Source organism: Leopardus geoffroyi, chromosome D1, assembly GCF_018350155.1.
Source record: "Leopardus geoffroyi isolate Oge1 chromosome D1, O.geoffroyi_Oge1_pat1.0, whole genome shotgun sequence".
NCBI classification, from domain to species: domain Eukaryota; kingdom Metazoa; phylum Chordata; class Mammalia; order Carnivora; family Felidae; genus Leopardus; species Leopardus geoffroyi.
This window is the reverse complement of record NC_059329.1, coordinates 13595390-13617200: the sequence shown is the minus strand read 5'-3', so window position 1 is coordinate 13617200 and position 21811 is coordinate 13595390. Positions and strand designations below refer to the sequence as shown.

The 21811-nt window shown below is 47.3% G+C and overlaps 1 long non-coding RNA gene across 1 annotated transcript in view; it reads right to left on the bottom strand.

Annotated features, from left to right (window-relative positions):
* Nucleotides 1-21811, bottom strand: part of LOC123600693 — a 143283-nt gene that overhangs the window by 16478 nt on the left and 104994 nt on the right. The window contains exons 4-5 of the long non-coding RNA XR_006713743.1: nt 8266-8422; nt 4151-4311 (exon numbers count right to left, since the gene is read on the bottom strand). This is a non-coding gene — a long non-coding RNA (uncharacterized LOC123600693). The remainder of the gene's footprint in view (nt 1-4150; nt 4312-8265; nt 8423-21811) is intronic.

Sequence of the window (21811 nt, the reverse complement as noted above, 5' to 3'; positions counted from 1 at the left end):
CCCACCAGTTCATTAAAGCTTGACCTTCTGGGCTCCTACGGCTACTGCGGATGTCCAGCCAGAGAGACCATTATATTTTAAAGGCTGTTAAACTGTCCAATGATATTTTAGCCTCTCTTTTTTTTTTATATTTGATAGCAAATCATCAATCACTTGTGTAAACTTCCAAGTAAAAACTAGGGAGAAAAAGATGGAGAATTATATGAAATTACAGTGGAATGAAGCAGTTAGATTTCTCTCTATCAGCCGAGGCGAGGCGAGGTGAGATGGTGGTCAATTATCTTTTTCCACTCACTGATAAATCGCCAGCACCATGGAGGCTGTCAGTGTCTGACTCATGACAAGCAGAGACGGGGGCACTGGTGTGACCAGAGAGCCGGGGATGCAGGCTAGCTTTACATCTGGTGCTGGGGCTTCTCCAGTGCCGACCTTCACCGGACGGCCAGGATAGCAGCCCGGGCCCCGACCATGTCCTGGGATAACCCCTTTCTCTTCTGACCACTGCCCCTACAACCCTCTTCCTCCCCTCATCATGCAAGGGACAGCGGAGACCGCCCCCAGCCTTAGCGTGCAGAGGCATGCTGCTCTCCACTATTGTGTCCCAAACTGACCTTATTATTTTCCTCACACATTCCTTATCTGAGTTAGTGGTACCATCATTCACCGAAGTGATTTAACTAAAAACATCCTCGTCATCCCCGACACCTCCCTTTTGCTCCCCCCCCCTCCGGCTGCCCCCCACCGGTGAATCCATCTCTGCGCTTGGTCTATTGTCTACCACAATTATTTGGCAGACTCACCCCACCTCACATCCCCCTGCTGTTGCCAAGGTCCAGGCTCTGTCACTTTTGTTCTAACCTGTTGGAAAAGCCTCTTAATGGGTTTCCACATCTTCAGCGTTTTTATCAAAAGCTCACACTCATACTCACACACGCCTCTGTGCACTCCTGCCGGTCTGTTTTTTAAGGCACGTCCCTGACTGCATGCTGTCACCACTGGCACTTAGGAAGGTCCCTCTTGCTTCAGGAATAGGCTAACACCCCCCACCTGGTGTACGATTTCCCACAGTCGTCCTGATGCCCACGGGCCATCCCCAGCCAGGGAAGCCATGGTTTCCGTCCCTGCTCTTTTTTGTGTCCAGGACTGTGTTATCTCCGCCCCTCCGCCAGAGCCCCCTGTCCCTCTAGTTGAACTGGCCAATTTCTACCCAACCTTCACTACCCAGATCAGAAGTCACCTCCTCCAGCAAGTTCCTCCTGACTCCCCTCTTCTCTTGCTTTTATAAAGCAGTGCAAAACACCACCCCCACCCCCACACTGAATTCTGATTTCCTTGAGTAAAGACCACAGCTCATTGTCTGGCAGCCAGCACCACCCCAGGCTCTGGGGCACAGGGAGTACTTGTTGGCCCATAAGTTGCTGTGAGCTGTAGAGTAACACAAATCCAGGGGCGCCTGGGTGGCTCCGTCAGTTAAGCGGCCGACTTCGGCTCAGGTCATGATCTCGCGGTCCGTGAGTTCAAGCCCCGCGTCGGGCTCTGTGCTGACAGCTCAGAGCCTGGAGCCTGTTTCAGATTCTGTGTCTCCCTCTCTCTGCCCCTCCCCTGTTCATGCTCAGTCTCTCTCTGTCTCAAAAATAAATAAACGTTAAAAAAATTTAACAAAAAAAAAAGAGTAAGACAAATCCAGGGGGTGGGGCACCTAGGTGGCTCCATCGGTTAAGCATCCAAGTGTTGATTTCAGCTCAAGTCATGATCTCATGCTTCATGAGTTCGAACCCCACATCAGGCTCTGCAATGGTATTGCAGAGCCTGCTTGGGACTGTCTCTCTCTCTGTCTCTCTCTCTCTCTCTACTCCACCCCCGCTTGCTCACACTCTCTTTCTCTCAAAATTAATAAACTTTTAATTAAAAAAAAAAAAAAAAAGACAAACCCAGGGTAGAATATTGCTCTCCCACCTTCTGGCCCTTTGACCTCAGCAAGACTACTGTGCCTTTGAGCTGCAGTCCTTACTGATAAAATGAAAGTCATTAACTTAACCCTGTGAGAATAGTATGGAGATAGGAAGTGAAATTTAGAAAGTGATGAATTGTTGGTAGAGTAAGGGCCGGGCAGGAGTTTGGGATGGGAGCTAAGCTTTCTAGGAATAACGCGGGCGAATGTAGGTACGGAGAGGGGGATGGTAGGCGGAAGAATTAATGAAGAGCTCAACACATGGCAGGCGTTCAACCTCTACTTTCCTTGGGAAGTCTGACAACTGGAGGAGAGGAGAAATTAGTAACTATGTCCCTTAAATGCTCGCCACCTTATTTCTCTCAGTTACTACCCGTTTTCTTTTGCTGACTTGGATACCCAGCCATGTGATTAGGGACAAAAACCCCTCTGTTTGATAGCAGTGTCCCAGCAGACTCTAAAACACACACACTGAGGGATCTCATCATCCCCCTAAGTGACTCCAAGCTTGCCTGTCTGGCACCACACTATCTGTACACACAAATACAGCTGGGCAGGCAGGTAGGAGGTGTGCACTCTTGTGAGTCATCCTGTGCCAGCATAGCACCAGGGGACCCTGCCTGTGACGGCGGGGGGGGGGGGGGGGGAGTGGGCTCCTGAGTGACAGTAGCTCATCTTGGACCCCTAGTTCCTGGCTCCGATGCATTTGGCCCTGTCCCCAGGTTGGGAGTTGCTACCTAGGGAGCAGTATGAGGGAGAGCAAAGGCCAGGTAAGAAAGCAGGGCCTGCTGATAAAAGGGTTGGGCTAGACTGGAATGGCCCCATGAGACAAAGGTACTCAGAAAGTTCTAGATGGTGGAGCAAAGAGGAAAAACAAGGACACAACCCAGCTACCGGAGCCCCAGGGACCAGAGGGAAATAGGAGGACCAGGTAATCCTACAAACAGAAAGGTCTTATATGTAACATGAAATATTTGGCCAAGGAACAATCCAAACACAGAAATGGGTGGGCTAGAACAAGGTGGGGTCGATGTTAGCTCAAAGATGCCATGTCCTCCACAACAGTCAGATAAGACCTGCCTGGTGATGCTTCAGAGGCATTGGTCTGGACAGGAGAAAACAGTGGCACCTTCACCCAGGAGGTAGGTCCTATCCTATACCCACATTTCAATGAGCAGTATGTGTCTGTCCCCCTTCACATCTATTACCCACAAACATGAGCAGAACAGCCAGCATGAGAGGCTCCTGACTCCTTCTGGAATAAAGCAGCTAAGTTCTCATGTACCTGGTATGACTGCCCCAGTCACACCCTGTCTACTAACGCCCAGGTAAGCATAGAACCTTAGGACTAGACAATAGCATATATTTCATCTCTTTTTACAGATAAAATAAAGTTTCTAGAAAGATTAAATGAATTCTGAAGCTAATGTGACTAGTCTGTGTAGAGCAAGAACTAGAATTCATTCTTCCAACATCTAATAGAAGGTTTCCTCCACCCTATCAAACAGCCAAAGGGAATCCATTGGAGACTGGAATTGAACTTTTGGAGGAAAGTACTCCTTAGTTTGGAAAAAAAAATCAAAAGAAACATATTACCAATGCAAACCAAAAACAAGGACACACTAAAATTTTTGAGGAAGATCTGGGAGCCATGAAGCAATCCAAATGTTGGTGCTTCAAATTGAGCCTTCAAGTGTACTATTTAATATCACATATTTAGAGTAATTTATCCTCACCATTTACATATTTGATTGGATTTTTTTCTCTTTTTCTTAACTTATATTTCAGGAGAGAGGTGCTTGAAAATTACTGTTTGTTTTTGAGTGATGTATCCATGGGCTTGTTTCCTTATCCACTGTTGTTTCCCCAAAAGACCCAATATTAAGATTGGGAGAAGGGAACGGGAGGAAGGTACTGTGCTGTTTAGATCCATCACAATGGATGCTGGATCCATCCAACACAAGCTAGACTAGACTGTTCATGTAGACAAACAACGTTAGCTGATACTGAATAAGACAGACTTTGGCTAATGCCATATGGAACCAATGTATCAATGTTTGAGATCATGCAGATAGATTCAACCTTGGGGGTGAGTTGAAGTTACCCCTGAATGTAATGGATATTTCCACCATCAGTCATTGAAGGACAAAGTTAATCTCAGGACAAAAACAAAATTGGTGTAGAAAAGAAAATACCTACCATTTGGGGAATCAGGGTCAGATGATCTGGAATCAGGAGAGATGGGAGAGAGATGGCACCTGCATGTGTGGAAGCAAGTAGATGCTGGGAAGGGATGTAGCCCCATCATCAAAGGGCTCTGGAGCTGGCTTCACACGTGTGGATTCTAACGATGGCCAGTGCTAGAAGCAAAAAAACTTCTGTTAGATTCAAGGCTTTAGTAAAAATCATAGTCTGATCTCTGTTGGGCTGATGGGAATTAGAAAAGAGGAAATCCCATGTTTAAGAAGGTGGAGCTAAAAGAAGAATGGGTGTCCCTCTCCCTGAAGCCAGCTTGAGGGTCCTCAGTGGCAGCAGCCTCCAGCTAAAAAGTTAGGACCAGATTGGCAGTGATCTCTGTGAGATCATCAGCAACAGGGACAATGATAGGGCTGGAAAATTAGTGGACCAAAGACACCAGAAAAGAGCCCAAGGTTCTTATTCCAGAAGAAAAACAGTGAGGATAGGCACTGTGTTGGGGGCTAATTTATGGCAATTAGACTAACAGCAAAATTTAACAGGTTGTAACATTTATTTGGGTCTCAAGCGAGAACAACGATCTCTAGCTGGCTTAAGAATTTTTTCTAACTTTTTAATGTTTATTTATTTTTGAGAGGGACAGCATGCAAGCAGGGGAGGAGCAGAGAGAGAGGGAAACAGAGGATCCGAAGTGGGCTTTGCACTGGCAGCAGAGAGCCCAAAGCAGGACCCAAACTCACAAACCATGAAATATTGACCTGAACCTAAGTCAGATGCTCAACCGACTGAGTCACCCAGATGCCCCAAGAATTTTTTTTCTTTAAAAAGCAGGATGAGGGGCGCCTGGGTGGCGCAGTCGGTTAAGCGTCCGACTTCAGCCAGGTCACGATCTTGCGGTCCGTGAGTTCGAGCCCCGCGTCAGGCTCTGGGCTGATGGCTCAGAGCCTGGAGCCTGTTTCCGATTCTGTGTCTCCCTCTCTCTCTGCCCCTCCCCCGTTCATGCTCTGTCTCTCTCTGTCCCCAAAATAAATAAACGTTGAAAAAGAAAAATTTAAAAAAAAAAAAAAGATTGCTAAGGAAGACAAGAAAACGTTAAAAAAGTGGTTACATTTTCGCAGTCGGTTAAGCGTCCGACTTCAGCCAGGTCACGATCTCGCGGTCCGTGAGTTCGAGCCCCGCGTCGGGCTCTGGGCTGATGGCTCAGAGCCTGGAGCCTACTTCCGATTCTGTGTCTCCCTCTCTCTCTGCCCCTCCCCCGTTCATGCTGTGTCTCTCTCTGTCCCAAAAATAAATAAACGTTGAAAAAAAAAAAAATTTAAAAAAAAAAAATAAAAAAAAAAAATAAAAAGCAGGATGAAGGATTTATTGGAAGGATAGTTGGACATGTCATGGAACAGAAGGAAGAATTGCAAAATCAAAACCTGAGAAGAGGGGCACCTAGGGGGCTTAGTCAGCTGAGCCTCTGACTTGGTTCAGGTCACGATCTCATGGTTTGTGAGTTTGAGCCCCACGTTGGGCTCTCTGTTGTCAGCCTGTCAGCACAGAGGCCACTTCAGATCCTCTGTCCCCCGAATCTGCTCCTGCCCTGCTTGTGTCTCTCAAAAATAAAATAAAATAAACATAAAAAAAAAACAAGAAGAAAAGGATTCTCAAACAGGGGTGTTGACAGAACCTCTCTATATGGTGCAAATGATAGTGTAGCTTGTCTCTGATTTCCATTCAAACTCTATTTCTCTTTCTTGCAAAAATCCAATTCAGAAAAGAAATAGGATGGTGTGAGGGACAATAAAGACTGAGTGTAATGGGAGGAAGGACCTTTTCTCCTTCCTTCCACACTTCTTGGGTCCATAAAATAACTGCTTCCTTCACAGAAACATTACATCTCTTTTCTCCACCATTTACTCCTGTCCCCTTCATTTCTCTCCAAGGGGATAGTATTAGTTTTCCTGGTTACATAATAAATTATCAGAAACTTAGTGACCTAAAACAACATGCATTTTTATTTCACAATTTTCTGTTGGCTAGAGTCCAGACACAGCTTAATTGAGTCGTCTGCTCAAGGTCTCACAGGGGCTACAGTCTAGGGCTTGGCTGGCTGCATTCTCATCTGGAGACTCAACTGGGGAGGCAGCTGCTTCCAAGGTGCATTCAGGTTGTTGGCAAAATTCACGTCCTTGTGGTGGTATGACTGAGGACCCTGACTTTCTGCTGGCATTACCTGGAGGCTGCCCACATTTCATAAAGGGCACCTCGGTTCCTTGCCTTGTGGCCTTCCTTCAATATGTGGCTTATTTTGTCAAGCCAGCAAGGGGAATCTCTTTCTCAGGGGACAGCCCGGTCCCTTTGAAGAGCTTTGACCTGATGAAGTCAGGCCCACCCAGGCTGTGATCCCCTTCCTGACGTATACACTCTCCTTCTCTCTCACAACTTCTCACTCCTCATCGGCCTGCACTCAGGCCACAAGCATTCTTGTCTTCTTCAGGTAGTGAGCTCACCTGGGCAGGCCGGCAGTCACTCAATGTCTCTGCCTATGACTGCGTCCAAAATTTCAATTCAGGAGGGAAGGAAAGAAAGCCCAAGTGCCAAACCTCATTAAGCCTCAGATCCAAACCTTATTTTCCCATACAACTTTACCACCCACAAAACTGATACATTGATCCCTGTCTGATTCTTCTATTTTCCAATTGTTTCATAGCCCAAAGGGGAAAACTCTGATTTATTAGAACCTCAAACCCCACTCGGTGTCCTGGGGACCGGTGCCATGGGAGTGAGAGCCATTCTTAGCTTGGTAGCCACGCTGGAAGGTGTCTCCTCTGTACCCCAACAATCTAGGTGTAGAGGGGTACTAAAAGCTGGTTTTGGTAGGTCCAGCCTACAGAGGCCAGAGACACTTAAAATATGGGAGAAAAAGGCACATAGCATGTTATGTGTCTTGGGGACGAAGGTTTCTGCAGAGACCATCTCATATTTGTCCTGATTTTAGAAAAAAGACAGCTTCTATGGCAAACAACTAGAATGTGTTTTTTAAAGACTTTTTAAAAAAATGTTTATTTATTTTTTTGAGAGGGGCAGAGAGAGAGGGAGACACGGAATCTGAAACAGGCTCCAGGATCTGAGCCGTCGGCACAGACTCAAACTCACAAACTGCAAGATCATGACCTGAACTGAAGTCAGACACTCAACCGACTGAGCCACCCAGGAGGCCCTAAAATGTTTATTAATGTAAGAAGTTCTTTTCTTCTGTATCCTGTGCACTCCCTCTGCCTCTCGTTACAGAGGAAAAACTAGGGCATGTGTGCTGGTGCTTCGCTGCCCACCAGACTATCTGCTCTCCCATGCCTGTACCCTTGTTGTGACTCCCAACTCTCCAGGCTTTTCTGGGGCCACAAATCTCAACGTGTCACCCTGTCCCACAAGTGATAACTAGGTAGAGTCAGAGTACGGCCATCCCATGGGAAACCACTTCCCCAGACCGTGTCCTGACAAGGAAGAGGCTAAGTCATAAAAGCCATTACTTACAAGTGTCCAGAAGAGAAACTGAGGCACACAAAGGGCAAGTAACTATCCCAGATACACACAGCATTCAGCAGGTGAACCAAATAGAGAGTTTTAGACTCTTTCCTTTGTAGCCCCTGACGCCACACTGCTCCATTAATCTAGAGCAGAAGCGAATGAACCCCTCCTAGGCCCAGAGAGTCTCCTGAGAAATAATCCACTGATGTAAATAAGCCAGGAACCGCGGTGCCCTCGGGGGTCAGTTCTTAGAGCCCCTCAGTTAAGATGGTTAATAACCACAGCAACGTGATTGATTACTTAGCACTGGAAGGGAGTGAGCGCTTGCCCGGGACCCCCTCCAGCCGGCTCCCTTCATTTGCATAGGTAACGGTCGTGTTATTAGCAGCTCATTAGTGCTAAGCGCAGGTGACCAGAAAGGCAGACTCAGTGGTCTAACTGGAAAGAACCTCTCCTATTTTAGGGGAAAAACTGTACTAGGACTCTTATTCCAGGGCCATGGGACCCAGACACCGTGAGTGGGTTCTAAAACAGGGGTCCCTGGCTTTTCTTAGTGACAAAGTATGATTCTAAAATAACATCAATACAGACAACAGAAAGTTCACCTTTGATATACCAGTGATGTGACGTGATGAAAATGGCACTTTGCCTCTGCGGTCTTCCTCCCCCAAACCCAGAACTCCAGGCTAACCAGGAGAAAAGCATCAGACAGATCACATCTGAGGGTCGTTTTACAACATGCCTGGCCAGTCCTCCTCAGAACTGTCAAGGTCATCAAAAACAAGGCAAGTGTGAGAAACGGTCTCAGGTCAGAGGAGCCTAGAGACCTGACAACTACCTGTAATGTGACATCCCAGTTGGGATCCTGGCATAGGAGAAGGGCATTAAGTAAAAATGAAGGAAAGTGAAACTATGAACTTCATCATAATAATTTATCATTATCGGTCCATTAACTGTAACAAATGTACCATACTCATGTAAGATGTTAATAATAGAAATAACTAGGTGTGGGTTATGTGAGAACTCTGAATTATCATTCTCTGTAATTCTAAGACTGTTCTCAAATAAACAGTTTATTTTTTGGAGAGTGTCTTACATGCGGATGGCACATTCCAATTTATGCCATGATATCATCAAACTATCCTCGTTGGTCCTCAATACCTGGCTAAGGTAGGGTAAACAGGCATCTTTCCGCTTGCTTTACAAAGTAACACAGATTTGAAGAGTTGAAGTGACTTGTCCAAGATCACAGAGCTACTAAGTTAAATGATTAGTTTCACACTCTTGTCTTCTGACTCAGAGGCTAGTATCTTTCACCAAAGCAAATGTTACCACCTCTAAAGAGGTCAGAGATAAAGAAAAAAAGACAGTGCAAGCCTCTGGCTAATGGCTAGAGGGTTTGGCTATGGAGACTGAGACAGGGCCAGGCAAGAAGTCAAGGTCAGCCAAGGATCATGGCCATCTTTGTGGGTCTCCTTGGTCCCTCAAGACATAGACTGAGAAAAAATAAATAAATGTTCCCCTTGCTCCTTCTCATCCATTCTGGAACCTCTCCCACATCCTAGATGTGGAAGCACAATCCAGAATTCTTGTGGCATATTTTTGCCCACCTTAAAAAGCAAAAGGACACAAAAGTCTTTCCTTCTTTCTCACTTCATTTGACCTTAACGAAAACTTCCAGAATGTCAGTACCAGCCCCACCTGGAAAAAAGTGATCCAGGCCTACACAAAATGAGTCAGCAGGAGATGAGGAAATGAAATCTAGCTCTGTTTCTGCCTCTTACAGTTTCTTCAAGCCCCGCCTACTTTCAGATCCATCTAGAAGCAAATAGGAAAGAAGAACTTTCTGTAACTCAGCTGGGCCACTTTGGGAAGGTGGGAAGAGACACAGGTGATCGGTTCTTGCTATTGTCCATGTAAGAAAATGAAGCGATGGAGAGAAGAGACCAATTTTGCATGGGGAGAGTATACTGATGTGCCTTCAATTTTAACCCAAACCACTTGTTGGCCGTGAGGCACGTTCATGTCAATGCCTCTGGGACCCAGTTTCCTTTTCTGAAAAATGAGAGGTTTGAACTCAGCAATGTCTAAGCCCTTCTCTACCTGGACATTCCATGATCTAGTTCATGATCAATGGAAACAGAGTGAAGGATTCTCAACGAGAAGCGAAGCCGATGGAGTATAGCCATCGGGCATTTTAGAAATTGAACCAGAAACTCACATTGCACCTGTTTTGGTGACCAGAGAAGTCCCTGGTCACTTCTCCACAAGAAAAGGATGTTTAAGTGATTGTTTAATTCCCTGGGGATTATTCAGCCAATCCCCAACAGTTTTATCATATTACCCTACATAGTGGGTTAGAATCAAAAGGGATATTGGGGACCTCAAAAATGTATAACCAATTCTTTAAGAGCTTACAAGCTATTTCTAGCTCACTCCACACAGCCCAATCCAACCCTTAAAAACACATGTCAAGTTAGCTGCTGCATCCTATGGGTAAACATTCTGGAATAAAGACACATAGGGGGGCACACACATGCACATATTTACATGTATGTTTGGGTGCACATTCCCCCTGTCCTGACCCACCCAGTGTCTCCATTTGCCTTATCAGGAAAGAATTCCTGGAGGAAGGAGGCTCTGAGGGATGAGAAGTATCCTCTGGGATGCACTAGGACCCAGTGGAGTTGCAAAGCTGTAGGAAATCTGATCACTGATGGAGTCTTCATCCAGATCAGGGCATCAGCGAATGCAGGGTCAGCAGGGCTGTCCTCACCAAACTGCTCCTGCTTTGCTCTGTGCCCCCTCCTCTCCCTCTCCCTCTCCCTCCTTACCTCCTTCCCTACCAGCATTCCCCTCCCCCTCTAGTCACATACTGCCTTGTCCAGGATTCTTCCTAAGGGCAGCAAATTACTCCTATCATTTTTAAAAATGTAATCAACTGCATTTGATCCATCAGGTGCTTTTGTGAGGATGGGTTTAAAAAAAAACAGGTTGAAAAAAGTGGATAAAATATAAATTAAAAAAGAAGAATGGGTCTGGTTACAATCAATAACCCCAGAATTATTGACTCCTCTTCCCATTACGCTGTGATGCCTCTGTAATCTTGCTGGCAGATTCTATAAAGGACGCATCTGTGCAAGATGAGATGTCCATTGTCAAAAGTTATAATTCTCTTCAACACAACTCCCATAACAGCAGCCAGGCAGTTTCTGCAGAGCGATCTGGTGTCTGGGAACCACATGACATCACTCTCGAAAACCCATTTTGTGTCCCTGCCCTGCGGCCATCCTTGTCCTTAGCAAGTTGGAAGGAAGAAAGGAGGTAGAACCAGAAGCTGAACTTGGCCCAGCCGAGTGTCCTGAGCTCAGGCATTTCAGGCTTTCCTTTGACCTTCTAGACTCCTTGGAGAGGTTTACCTCTCCTCCTCCCCTTAGTAGAGCTAAGGTCCTACTAGAAACAAATGTATTGTTCACTCAGAGGAAAACCTGAAACGAATCTCCATTTCCTTGTACAGATTCTCCAGCTGGGATTGCTGTCCCCACGAATGTCTTGGCTAAGGGGCAGAGTTTGGAGTTGATTTCCAGAGGTTTCCCCAGGAAAGGACAAGGCAGATCATAGGCTTACATCAGCTTAGGAAAAGCAACCCGTCTGGACAAGACCCCAGGAAGCCAGGCTTCTTGGCAGTAGGACCTACCAGGAGTCGAGGAAAATCTCCAGCTGGGAGCCACTCACACTTGCAGGAGCAACCAGCTCAGGGCGTTCTTTTGAGCTCACGCCTTAACCCCAGGAGATGGTGTGGCCAAATAGGAAGAGCCCTGGCCTGGGAGCCGTGTGACCTTGCAAAAACCACCTCTCTGAGCCTCACTTCCTCATTTGCAGAGCAAGAAGGTTGGATGGAATAACCTCTCAGGGCCCTTCCAGATTTCTGAGTAATTGTCTGTCTCTCTCAGCTCTGCATTGGGGTGGGGACAGTAACTTCTGTCACTTCTCGGCCTCTCCAGCCCTTGCTGGCTGGCGCCCTCATCCCCAATCCCAGCAGGAGCCCCTGCCTCACCAGAGGGTATTCGGGGGTCTCCCTGCCAAGGAAGGAGGACTAGAAAATCTGGGTGGGCCCTGCCCTCAGGGACACTCTGTCCAAACCAGAAAGCAAAGCTCTGCTGGTTTGATTATGAAGATTTACAGCCAGGAGTGAGTTTCCTTGGCAATATTGTCTGCTGCCTTTATGAGCCGCAATTACATAGCATTTGGTACCTGGGAAGGCAACAGGCGAGGGCTGAAATGGTGAAATGCTCTATCACTCCAAGAAGCACACCGCCTTTGGTAATAAATATTGACGTTCATTAAGACAAAGCCAGAATTCAATCTGTTCTGGGGAATTCTCTGCTTCCGGCCTCAAGAATGGCCCTTATTTACAAGATGTCCCTAAGGGAATGAGACAGGCCGGCTCACCTTGCTCCCCAAGATACATTTTATTCAACCGACTTGTCCTGGGCAAACGTGTATGTGACAAGCCAATTTGAAAATGAATTTGGTACATTTTTTGAGTTGATTATTTATCCTGAAAATGAATGCCCATTCTGGTCAGGCTGACAGCTCTCGGGATGAGAGCTCTCTGCTCCCGGCTCCCTTGTCACGCCCGCTCCGTCAACAAAGGAGCAGCGGAAGTGAGAGAGCCAGCCTTCTGAACAGGGGCTGGGTGGGCGCCTCCACCCTCACTCACCAGGACCCTGGCCCAGCGTAGTTTCATCCCGCTGACGAAAAGGCTAGCTTGCAATGCCCGTGCCGGGAGAAGTGGGTGGTGTGAAAGCCAGAGGGGTTCCATCTGCCCTACCGTCTTGCAAGGTTCGGCCAGGCGAGCAGCTGATTCCCACTGCCCAGAGTCATCAGGAGGTGTTAGTCCAGGGTAAGAGAGCCTGGGGGCAGGGTCTGGGGTGGGGAGGGGGCTTTCAGTCTCCCTGAAGTTTACTTGCCCTGTTTCCCCTCCACCGCCATCATTTCAAGATGATACCTTGGCAAATTTCACAGAAAGGCAACATGTTGCAGGGATGTGCTCGGAGGGCGCACCCCTCCCCTGCCCCTGCCGCCCCACTCCAGCTATGCCTCCTTCACAACCCACCTGCTCAAGAACTCAGAGACCCTGACCTTCTGGTATAGCCCTGGAAGGCTTCATGCAGGAAGAGGAACTTGGGAGGGAGGTGGGAGGACTGTTTTGGAGACACTGACTTGCCTGTGGCTAAAACCTCATCAAGAGGAACTGGGTCATAGAAGGCCTTGAATGTTGAAGCCAGGAAGCCACAGGACTCTAAATTTCCCAAGGTGACGAGATAGCTTTAGTTCGGTGGTTTTCAAACCACAATGAGATCATGAGACCCCTTGTTCTAATGTAATCTTGTCTAGAACCTCAATGTAGAAAGTAGATGAAAGTGAAACTCTTCCTGTTAAACACAGACGAAAGCCCCAGAGCCCAATCCTGCTGACACAGGATCTAGTCCCTGCACCGAAACTAGTCCAACCGATATCAGAATCATCTGCTTGTCTTTTCTGTTTGTTTGTTTGTTTGGTTTGTTAAGATTTATTTATCCAAGTTAGCTAACATACAGTGTAGTCTTGGCTTCAGCATAGAACTCAGTGATTCATCACTCACACATGATACCCAGTGCTCATCCCAACAAGTCCCCTCCTTAATGCCCATCACTCATTTGTCCCATCCCCCCACCCACCTCCCCTCCAGCAAGCCTCAGTTTGTTCTCTGTATTTAAGAGTCTCTTATGGCTTGCCTTCCTATATTTTTATCTTATTTTTCATTCCCTTCCCCAATGTTCATCTGTTATGTTTCTTGAATTCCACATATGAGTGAAATCATATGACATTTGTCTTTCTCTGACATATTTCGCTTAGCATAATACATTCTAGCTCCATCCGTGTTGCTGCAAATGGCAAGATTACATTCTTTTTGATCGCCGAGTAATACTCTATTGTATATATGTACCACACCTTCGTTATCCATTCATCAGTCGGTGGACATTTGGGCTCTTTCCAAACTTTGGCTCTTGTTGATGGCACTGCTATCGAGGTGCATCGGGGTGCATGTGCTGAACTGTCTGTTGAATATGCAGATCTCTGCACTCCTCATCAGACCTACTGATTCATATTCTCTGGAGGCGGTGCCATAGCATATGTTTTTTTTTTTTTTTTTTTTCCTACTCCTCTTGGTGGTCGGTAAGGCACAAAGTTTGAGGCCCACGCTGCAGAGCTTTACAGGGCAGGGTATGAAGACTGATGCATGTGTCTGATTTGCGGGTCAGTCCTCCACTGAGCTTCACTACATTCCCACTCGTCTTCCCTCTCTCCCCCCGACACAGTCTGCTTGTTCTATGTTGTGTGAACATCGTGTGGTTGTTCCTGGTAATGAACCCAGAGAGGAGTGGACCAAGGGAACAGGAACTAAAACACCCACCACTTTCCCAAGCCCCTGCACCTCACTAGGGCCTCTGTGGCACTAGAAACCCCAGCTCTGAAAGCAAATATTTTTAAGCACCTTGCAAACCACACACCCACTCTCAACTATTATGTGAAAAGAGTTATCCATTTCCCAGCTCAACTGCAAGAGCGAGACGGTTCAAGAGGTTGAAATCAGAAAGCCTAAAGTCAAAGATCTTCAGAGACCCACTTTCTGCCAAGCAGGCTGGGGCGCCAAGCAGCATCTAGAGGCACAGTGTAGACTGGGAACCATTTTCCATAGCACCGAGCCCCAAGGCGACACACCCCCTAGAAAGGCGCGGCTTCGGCCAGTGCAGCCGTCAGTATTTCTGCTTGCCAGATGGGAGAGTGAGGGAAGCAGCCCTGAGCAATTAAGTGTCTAGCCTAAGGTCACAGAGCAAGCCAACGCAGGTCCTCAGAAAGCACCGAGTCCTCCTGCGGATTCAGGCAGCAAGTGGGCAATCTGCCCTCGGGCTCCTGCCTTAGAGCACCTTCATCTTGCCTGGCTCAGCACCAGGGGCTGGCTCTGCCTCTGCTCCCACATGCCTCAGCCAACCCATCACTGCCCTGATCTAAGCCTCCCTTGCCACCCCAGCCTGGGGCCTCTGGAAACCAGGAGACACCTGCCCACATGGGTGATGCCTGTCACGAAGTGAGCCCTGAGAGGTGGGCGGCCTGGGTGGGTGGGTGGGGGGGGTGCTTGGAATTCAGCTTCCTTTAGCTCTCAGCCCACTAATTAGGGCAGTGATGGGCATGTGAGACATACAGGCACAGCCTTGCTGGAATGACAGAGAAGCTATAAGCCAAGTACTTGGAATGTAATTGGACAGCTAATGTTTTGAACTGATCCCCCCCCCCCCATCGTTGCCCATTGCCATTCTTCCTTCCTGTGGGAAACCACTTAGTGGCCATGTCAATCATGCAATTCTAAGGGGGTGCCGATCACTCCTAGGAGCAGGGATGGCAGGCAGTTGAGGTCCAGTCAATCATCACTCCTCATGCTCTTAGCCACAGGGATGGTTCAGGGATGGACATGGGGCTGTGTCTGGCTAATCAGAGTTTTCCCTGTAAATTTTTCCAGTCGGAGCATTGTCAGAGGCTGCTGGAGATATATACCTTCCCAGACACCTGGAGAAGGCCTCTTTGCAGGAGGAAATAATGAAGCCAAGCAGAGACGTGCGGAGTGTGAATATAGACAGAAAGAATCCTGATGACATCATCTGGTCCCTTAATCCAGGAAGAGCTAAATTTCCCAATCACACATGCCAGTAAAATGCCCTCAGTTAGTAAAAGATAATACAAGTTGTTTCTGTTACTTGCAACCAAAGAGCTCTGGTAAATACAGAGCAATAACTATATAGCTGACTGTCAAACTTAAAACAAGCTGTTTGAATTGGCATGGACTTCAGGGCATGGGTATAAAGGGAACCCGGCCAGAAGGACAGCAGGCAGCTGGCCTAGAAGAAGCGGATTCTAGGCTGCATCTGCCTCCATTTCTTGGGTGATGGAATTTCATGGTCATTGAGGTTTCACCAAAGGCCAATTGCCTTTTAAGGGTCCTCTTGTGCCATATGGAATAGGAAGAGGGAGCAGATAGGTCTAGCCAGGAGCCAGCAATGGAAGGAACAGGTGGAATTGGGGCAGGGGGGAGAAAAGAAAAAGACAAGAGAGAGAGAAAGAAAGAGAAATCCTGGAAGTATGTATATGGATTGAGGACCCCTGTTCTAATCTGGGGCCTGACAAATGGAGCTAAGATGGCATCCCTATCGCTCATTTAAACTCCCTCTTCCAAGGGCACCAGTTGACAACCCAATCACTAAATCCCCAAGTGCTTTCAGCTCTTCCCCCCACCCCGCACCTGTCTGCAGCCCAGAAGGCTGTTTCCAGTGTATTCTTCTTCAAATGCTCCCCGCACCTGAATTCCAGACCCTGTCCTAACTTAGTTCCCTTCTGGTACAGTTGTCTCCTAGGATGGCTTGGTTTTGTGCTCCCAACCCTAAAGTATGGGCACTGCTCAAGATTCTACCTTCCAGCCCACATTCCTACAGAAGCCCCCTCTTCCTGGACCAGAATTGCTAGCCCTCATCCCTCTCGTAAGCCTCAATTCACATCTCAAATTCAAAGTCTCATCATCTGATACCTCACCCAGGGCTTCCTCTGACTTTCTTGGTACAGGGAGGGGACCCACGATTCATTGAGTAGCTCAGATTCCAAGCTTCGGAGCAATGACTCTTTTCTTGCCTTCACCGTGCATGGCAGGTCACCATGGTCCATAATTTCTTCCTTATGAATGTCACAGCCTTCTTCCCTTGCTTTTTATTTTCCATGTTACTCCCTTAAGGTGTTTATTGCCTTGGGCCTAGACTTTTGCAAGAGTCCCTTGTTTGCTCTATTCAAACATTTTATTCAAAGAGCAATTTACAGGGTACCTTCTAGGTACCAAATCCTGTGCAATCTTCCTGCCCACTAATCCATTCTATATGCCACAACCAAATTAACCTTTCTCAAGTACTACTTGGATCACATCATTGTGGGACTCTACAGCCTTCAGTGGCTCCCTGTTGCCTACTGAGTAAAGCTCACACTCATCATCTGTATTCAAAGCCCTTCACAATTTGTCCCCGACCTACCTTTCTGGCCCTGTCCCCTACTATTTCCTCTACATAGACCTTACGTACAGACCCACAGATCTGTTTGCTGTTTCTTAAGCAAGCATGGCACTTTTCCTCTTCTGACTTTTTTCTCTAGTCTGTTTCCTCTGCCTGAAGGTCTCCCTCCTCATCCTATGTCTCCTCTTACTCGTGACTCAGAGCTCAGCTCAAACACTATCACCATCTCCTTCTCTTAACACACCTGCCAAAAATGATTGCTCCCTGCCACTTGTTTTTAGCATTTCAAGATACCTAGCACATGGTGCCTTGCACTGTTGATCGATGCTTTGATCCCCCATCATCGTAGTACTTACCTGAAGCCTCTGTATCAGAATCATATATATTAAACATGCAGGCTCTAGAGCCCTGCCCAGGGAACGTCCCAGTGTCAGCTGCACTAAGAGCGGCTACCCTAGGAAAGTGTTAGGTCCCTGAGGGAGGGTCCAAATCTTACAGGTCTTCGTAACTATCAGCACACCAAGAAAGTCAAGTTGAAAGGAAGCTCCAAGAGCACCAAGTTCAAACACCGCTGTGTCACTCGAATATTCTCTCAACACTCCTGCTAAGTTAAAATTTGCTAAAGTTTGCACAAAGAACATTCAACAGTGTTTAGTCTAAGATTGCTGTGGAGAACCCGTGTTGTTAGGAAAACATAGCTTAAGACTTAGCAGGAATTTTTCTCTGGTCTTGGTACCTTAAATTATTGTAGTTTTCATGAAAAATTTAGGTGTGTTTTTGTCTTCTGGGTACTGAATGTTGTAACCGATCTCACTCCCCTCTTGTGTTGACTGTGGGATGACCTCTGGTGAACTCTGTGGCCACCACCAGCAGGTAGATAGGACTTCACAACATCCACAGTGAACCTCCTTCATGGTTCTACAACTTTCTCTTAGCCTTGTTACCTTTTTCCTTTTCTTCAAAAAAAAAAAACCCACAAAAAACAAAAAACAAACAAAAAACCCGACTTATTTTTGTTTGTTTTATCTTGCCGCATCATTTGCATCTTTGTGAACAGTTTTAAATCCTTTTTGCAAGAAGGCAAGTTATAAATAAATAAAATAAATTCTTGAACTTACGGATGTGCAAATTTTTTCTGATCATTCTTTTTTTTTTTTTTTTTTTTTTTTTTTATCCTGAGGCGAGAAATTAGTCTGGAAGGTGAGTCCTTGGATTGGCAATTCTGATGGAAAGCAGGGCCAGAAACAACAGATGGAGTAAGTGATGCTCTGAGGTCAGAGTTGTAAAAAATTAGGACTTGTAGAGAAAACATCGCTTCAGAAATGATGACGAAGTTTTAGAACAGGAAGAGAGGAGAGTGGTTTTAGAGTGTGGTCGTAAAAGGCAGAAAGCAAGAAAAAGCTTTTAGAGCAGGAAGAATAGTTAAAACAGGGGTGGTTTCAGGGAACTGACCATGGGGTCTTTATATCCAGAGCAGGGAGGGTCTAATTCATTGCAGTTCTGAGGCCCCAGCGCAAAAGGAACCCAGTCGGGTTCAGATGGCTGTGCGGAGGAATGAACTTAAGGCCCAGAGAAAAAAGATCTTGTTTTCCCAGTGATCAAGGAAACCAAAGAAAAACCTCTGGGCCAGATCAGAGCTTGAAACAAGAATATACAAGAAGGGGAGCCAGAAACAATTATAGAGGTCAGCCCTGTGTTGAAGGCATGCCGAAATGAGTTGAACAACGTAAGCCTGTGTACCTGTGGCTTACCCAAGGGGCACCTCTTTGGTATAGTGAGGCCCTCCTCAGTATAGTAAATTGTGTGACCTTTAAACCAGAGTAGAGACGGAGATACAGGGAGCAAAGCTGTTGTAGGAGAAACTCGCGACTTCAGAGGACCAGACAGGGGCAGACTGTCGTCTGCCAAATGGCTAGGCCTTTGGGCTACATCCCCACTGACACTGGTAACAGCTAACCACCTTCGGCCACAACTCAGGGTCACCATGCTTCAAGGGGGCACCCTCAATGAGTAGGAATGAATCTTCACAACAGTATCTGATGCCAGCTCAGAACCCAGAGTCCCCAAATATCATCAAACATAAGAAAATAGAAAAGTGTTTATTGAATGGTTGTTTATTTTTGGTGTGTGCAACATTTATTGAATATTTAATGATTGCTGAGCACTGTGCTAGGGGATGGAGACATAAAGAATACTAACACATACTTCTTGCCCTTAATAAGCTCAAATCCCAGAGAGGAAACCAACATAAAAGTGAAGTATTACAGTGTGTGGTGAGATTAATGCTGTAGTGGAAGCATGTGCGAAATGTTACCGTAGAGATAAGATCACAGAGGACGGAGCAGCTAACTCTGCCCTGGGCAGGTGGAGAAAAGGGGCATATTTGACCGAGGTCTTGAAGGATGAGTAGGAGTTCTATAGGCAGAACAGAGAAGATAGTAGATGGCAAGGCACAAAGGGCATCAGCAGCATGGTGTATTTTTGGAAGCCTGAGTAGTTTGGAGCAATTAGAACCGAGTGTGGAATAAGAGTGGCTGCTGGGATGTGGTCGAGGTTTGGAGCTGGACTGTGAAGGTTCCTGGTGTGACAGCCTAAAGGGTCTGGACTTTGTCTTTCAGGCAGAACAGTAACCTCAGACAAGTGAAAGGAAAGCGACCCTTGGTAGTCAACACCAACTGAAGGGTGGCTTCCAGGATCCTATCTCATGGAGATCCACCCTCAAGCCACCATCAGAGTGGCAGCTTTGTGATGCATTAGGTCCCAGGGCGGTGGAGAGGCTTAAAGGGTGCAGGCTAGCCCGCAGGTCAACACTGTGGGCAAAGGAAAAAGCTCTAGAGAGGCCTCCAGAAGCCCCATCTTACCTGGAGGTGGGGGTGGGGGTGTGCAGGAATGGGCTGAGGTGCTCCCCTGCTTCCCAGGCTCAGGGCGGGTCCTCATTCCTAGCCCCCAGTCACTTCACACAATGGCAAGAGTAAATTCGCGTGCCAGGAAGAAATGAAAGGCTGTACTTTTTCCTTGGAATCAAGTTGTTATTGTTCAGATGCATTATTAATGATCAGGGCTGCAATCATTTATAACACGGTCATCACAAAAGCAGCTGTTACCATTTACACATAGCTCTCTGTGAGTATGTTATTAAGGTAATATTTTACCATGCATTCGACTTGCTCAGGGGCTGCATGCCTAATGCTCGGCTTCAACGGATCCCCCCACTCCCTTCTGAGAAGTAATCACTCCTTCCCTTTCTTTATAGAGATGCCCAATGCCAGGGAAGGGAAGCGGGGAAAGGAGATGAAAACAGGGAGCCGTGAAAAGTGGAAGCAGAGATACAGGCACTGTTTCCCCTCATCCTTTTTTTCTCCCCTGCCCTTTTTTTTCCCCTTTTGAATAAAAAATAAAAATGCAGAAAACCTCAGGAGCCTCATAACTTTCTGGTTTTTATTTAAAATAAACCTGCTTTTGCAGCTGTCACCACTCCCGTACGCGAGGCGCAAGCTTCAACCACACTGCCCAGTATTTATATACGAGAAAGTAAATGCTCGAAAGAGAACAAATAAATTAGGTTAGATTCTATGAAAGGAGTCAAGCTTTCGCCAAAAAAAGGAGAATTTGGCAGCCAGCATGGTTCTTTGAGGACCCTACCAGCCGGCAGACCCAGGGTGACAAAAGACACAGGGTGACAGGTTCGGAGGAGCAGGGGATCCCACGCCCTCCCTCTCCAGGCCGGGCCCCCGACAGCATGGCCCCTGGAAATCTGCATCCAGGGTGTCAGGAGCACTTGCAAACAACAGCTGTGGACAGGCTGCAAGATTCCAGGGACTCAGCAGCCGGAAACATCTTAGCGGGACTCGTGGATGCAAGGGCAAAACAGGGGCTGGAAAAGGTAGAGGTGGCTGCAGCTTTTCCCCTGATGAGTGGGAGGGGGAAACAGGCAGGAAAACAGGGGCGTCGCGGGAGGATCTGTGGCAGGACCCTCAAGGCTGACGACGGAGTGTGCAGAGCAGGAGCAGCGGCCTCAGCAAATGGTTGCAGAGCTGTTCTGAGCCTGGCGGAGGCCTCGTCTGGTCCGAGAGGCCGCGGGAAGCTGATGTGCAGAAGCTTCGCGAGCTGAGAGCCCAGAGCTGACAGAAGGTTAACTTGGCGAAGCAGCAAGGAAGAACAGTGCTTCAGAAGTGGCAGCACGTGCAAAAATCCTGAGGCAAGAGGGAGCATGGACTAAGAAGCCGAGAGAAGGGCACACAGTGGGGAGGAAACGTGTTAAGACTCTCGTCTTACAAGGAGATAGCGCGGCCACACTGGGGAGGGCCTTGGTGAGGATTTCGGTCTACATGTTAGGAAGGGTGGGAAGTCTCAACTTAGAAGCCACATGGCCAAATCTGAGTTTTGAGAAATGCTCTTGGACTACAGCGTGAACAGACTGCGGTGGGTGGGAGGCCAGCACGGGTGACGTGAGCTCAGAAAGCTGTCACCAGCAGGAAAGAATGGCACCTTGATCTAGGGTGGTGGCAGACAATGAGGGAAAGGACGCGTCAAGAAATAATTAGGAAGTCAAATCAGCAGGGACTTGGTGATCAGTTAGATGAGGGTTGCAGAGACAGGGGGAGCCCTCCAGGTTTCCAGTTTGTGCAAAGCATCTGGAGAAAGAGAACAGTGGAAAAGGCCAAGATTGTGAGTGAAGACAATGAATTCAGTTTTGAAAATGTTGAGTTAGAGGCAACTGTGAGATAGCAGAGCAGAGCCTCCAAGTACATCGTTGGACATTCAGCTCTGGAAGGGACAGAAGAGGTCTGGGTTGGAGGTACATAAGGGAGCCCCTGGTTTGGGGAGGGTCACCGTTGGAGAGAATATAGAATAAGAAGAAACGAGGGTCGCTTCTTAAGGAACTCCAACGTACACGTGGCAGATAGCAGAGGAAGATGAACCTACAAAGGGAACTGGGAAGAAATACCCGGATAGGAGAAAAGAATCCAGTTAAGCATCATACCCCAGAGAACAGGAAAGGAGGATGTTTCACCTGGAGACAGTGGTCAAGAGGGTTGAATATCGCTGAGAGGATAAA